Below are 4,500 nucleotides of genomic sequence, written 5' to 3'. Positions count from 1 at the left end.
AATACTATTATACCATTAGTATTAAATTATAGATCTATTTATTATAACTAGCTGGACCCATGAAAAATTCCCGGAAAATATAAGAAATGTAAGCATTTTCAGGATGTTGACGACAAAATGTGCCGTCACGCGCAAAATGACAGCTTCCAAAACCTGTTTCCTGACAGGTTGAAAATGACCAAAATTTAAACTTCTATAACTTTTTAAAAATAACTCCAGCAATTCAGTTTGGGCAAGTGCATTATTGTGCCAACATCGGAGTAACCAGTGAACATCGAAGTATCAACACCAAGAAGGAAGAAATATTATTTACATATATTTATTCGTTTGCCCGATAGGTAGTTAGAAGACAGAGAAGTTGCTGTCTGCCAGTAGAGAGGGAAAGAGTAAGGAATGCACGGTGTTGATTAGAAAGGAAGAAAGGATAAATGTGGCTCTGCTCTGATTGGCTGCATGTAAATGAATTCATTACTGGGATCCGGAACTCTCGTGGGAAAAAATTTCGTGCCCGGTGCTATAGCAGAAGACACTAACCGAAGCTATGCGGTGGCAAAGCGAGTTTCTTAATCTAAATTGAGGTAGGATAGGTCAGGTAAAGCAAACGAGAGACAGTTGGCTGGAAAGTACATTGCGCACGTTTAATCGGTGATGATTTAAACAAAAAATGAGGCCAAGAGATGACTCAGAAACATGGTAACAGGTCAACTAAGATAAGAATAAAAATTAGGTGAGAGTGGTCTATTAACGGGGTGAGAAGACTTCACAGACATACTGACATCGTAACATCCTGACAGTGGTGTCGATCAGTTCATTTGAGTCATAACGAAATATATAACCAAATATAATTCGTTTATCCAATGAAATAGCTTCAATGTGTGGTAGAGGGTGCGCACACAATGTGTGGTAGAGGATCCAGGAAAAACTTCGAAAAACCGCAACACGTTTTCACCTCCATCCCAATATATATATATATATATATATATATATATATATATATGTGTGTGTGTGTGTGTGTGTGTGTGTGTGTGTGTGTGTGTGTGTATGTATATTTCTTTTTTGGATTCAGTTTGCAAAATTCTTTATGTGAGTTCGAAGCATATTTTGTTGTCTAGGGAGAGTCATTCTCTTTTTGTGCCTTATTATTTAACACACTCACCGATTCAGTTTCCACTCATTTACTTCTTTATTTTTTCTAAAAATTTTCTTTGCGTCTTGCAACTTTTCAATAGTCATTGACTCAGTCCGTTCTCTGAGCTGCGTTCTTTTTGTTTGTGCGCATGTGTGTGGGCCCGTGTGCGTGCGCATACACAACGTAGAAACAGCAACAACAACAACAACAACAGCAGCAGCAGCAACAGCAACAGCAGCAACAACAAACACTTGCCTAACTTCTCCCTCATAAAGCGTCATGCAGCTACACACTAAATCTCGCAGTTGGTGAGTTATCGAAGGACTTCGTCAAGTCAAAATATACTATATTTGAATAGCTTTGTAACTGTTTCAGTACCCGTTCTTAGTGCTGCACGAAAACTGTGGAAGTCAGCTTCTTCCTGAGAGAAAGCCATACTGAGTATCTGACATCAACAGTGGCGGGTCGTGTATAGACACTGCGGAACTACAGCAACTCCTATTTCCACTCGATATTATCAATAACATTCAATATAATGAGTCCTATTTTCTTTAATTCTTTCTTTATACTTGTACATGATATAATCCTTAAGCTTAATGTCAGTAGCCATCCCCTAGTTTATGAAAAAAATGCAAAAATTCTGTCCTTTCTTTGAGCTGCGTTTGGCTGATATGCGCATGCTCACATGTCCGAGATAGGAGGCTCTACGCTAGGGAAAGAGAGCACTACAGTTCACGCAGTGCCGATCATGGTGTGCTGATGAAAGGTAGTGCTTCTTTTTGACTCCGCGTGTGTTGTGCTTATAAACGTGTTTATCTTCATGAATGTGCTAAAGTGTAGAATTAGATTATTATCTTGCTTCCAGCTACCGTATTGCTGTCAGGATTTGAAAAATAGGGCAGATTTCCCCCCACCTTATTTTGTGATTTAGCGGGGATTTTTAAAAAACAAGAGGGAATTCGCGGCAGTGTTCAGTAAACAAATTAAACGCACTACTCAGCAGTGGCTAAAACGCGAACCGATCAAGTTTATCCATAAATTTTATTTTTATATGCTTGTTTCCTTTTGCACAATATTAAAACAACGGCTAAAAAATTTCTGAAACAGCACCCCCACTAATTTTATCTACGAGCCGCCACGGGTCAGCCAATAATTCTCTTCTAAGAACGAAATCAATTTCTTTTTCATAACTTGTGCCATGATTTTGCTGATAACGGAAGCCAGAGAGTAATTTTAATTTCCAGCTTCTGCACTACTTTCTCCAATTTGAATAAGGAATGTTATGTTTTCTTCAGAAAAATGGAGCACAACAATTAGCGTAGAAATTCAAAACAAATGAAACATCAGTCTTCAGTCAGAAATTCACAAGAAGGATTATTCTTAGTCATAAGTCATAAATACAAAACTCATTCATCAAGTGCTGCTTACATGACTATGAACAAAAATAGAGGAATTAATTCCAGTTTTTCAGTGTGGATTCAGATCAAAAAGAAATTACATTCAACAATATGCATCTATGTTTCGTTGCTCAAGCATAATCTCGTAATTTCTCGTTCTAATTCTAATGGACTCTCTAAATCATTTGAGTACGCAATTCAAAATATAAGTGTCTATTAAATACTAAATTCTTTCATAAATGTTATATACTTGCACATTCATATGAATGCTTATGTTCTTACACATTCATATAAATGCTTATACTCTTACACATTCATGAGACAGCTCACCCCATTCTGTCAATAGTAGTTAATGCATTTACAACATCCTCGAGTGTACTCCAGTGAGTTACACTTGATCATTATCTCTTTATAATTGTTATGGATTTTGGAGGCACGTGGTTTAGTGGTTAAGAGTGTTGCACTCACAATCGTACCATTGTGGTTTCGACTACCGGATCGAGCGATGCGTTTTACTCTTGCACAATGCATTTCGTTTCACATTGCACCAGTCCACTCAGCTAGCAAAAATGAGTAATCCTCTGACAGACCGGCCTTATGATCCTATGGCTCGAGAAGGTCCCTTGATCCTTTTTGAATTGTTATAGATTACGAAATTTACATATTTCAGGAAGAAAATAAATACACTGAAAAATGTGTCTGTCTTGTAGATTTCCTGCTATAAAATTTCCTGTGTTGGTGTTTTACTGATGGCACTACAATTTTAAATAATAACAGATTTAGCAGTTCAAATGTCGGTCTTAAAATAAAACGAATTAAAAACCTATATCCCGGAGCTATAACAGAAAACAGTTGCTGTGCAGTGGTTGTAAAGTAAGCTTTTTAATCCAGCGTTGAGTAGGATAGATTGGGTGAGATAAACGAAGGAGACAACTGACTAAAGGAAGTACATTGCACACATTTAATCGGTGAAAATTAAAATAAAAGAGCCACGAAATAAATGACTCAGAAACATGGGAACGGGTTAACTAACAGTAACAAAAGATAGGTGAGACTAGTCTATTAACGCAGATAGAGGACTTAGCAGACATACAGATATTGTGAAGTTTTGATATAGGATGAGCAGTTGTGATGGCGATTACTCATAACCAAACATAATTCGTTTATCCAATAAAATAGAATTATTGTGTGGTAGACGGCTCCCAGAAAAACCGCAACGTGTTTTCGCACCCACAACTCATACATATATTTAGACATACACGATCTGGGTGTGTGTAAATACATACATACATACATACATGCATACATACATACACACATACATACATACATATATACATACATGTGTGAGTTTATATCTATCTATATATATATAAAATTGAGAATGTATGTGTGTGTGTGTGTGTGTGTGTGTGTGTGTCTGTGTGAATCCCTAAAACTCCAGAACTACACAACCAATTTCATTCAAATTTTGCACATGCCTTGAAATGGTAAATATTTTTTCTTACTGTATTTGCTTCAAAAATCATAATTTTCTTTATATTAAGCAATCCATTATAATTACTTTTACGATGTGCCTAAATAAAAACCATCGTTATAGATCAGCATTTCTCAACCTTTTTCGCGATTTGGCTTCCCTTGGACAGTGAAAAAATCTATTTCGGCTCCTCTGTATTGATGAAAAATTTAATCCAGCTTCCCATGTATCTGAGATAGACCGGCCGGCCCATGACAAATCTGACAAAAGGGGAGACCCGCAGAACTACCAGCTCACGAAATGCATCTGAAAGTTGGTGCGCCAATCATGCTGCTAAGGAATTTAGATGCTGCAATAATGTGCAATGGTACGCGGATGATTATCAAAAAATTGTGCTCCCGAGTTCTGTAAGCAACAATCTTGAATGAACCGGCCGCTGGCTAAGACATACTTATAACTCCTATGTCCCTTACCCACTCCGATACGACCTACAAATT

Source organism: Octopus bimaculoides, chromosome 5 (assembly GCF_001194135.2).
Source record: "Octopus bimaculoides isolate UCB-OBI-ISO-001 chromosome 5, ASM119413v2, whole genome shotgun sequence".
Lineage (NCBI taxonomy): Eukaryota > Metazoa > Mollusca > Cephalopoda > Octopoda > Octopodidae > Octopus > Octopus bimaculoides.
The sequence above is the reverse complement of the archived record's forward strand: the minus strand, read 5'-3'. Positions refer to the sequence as shown.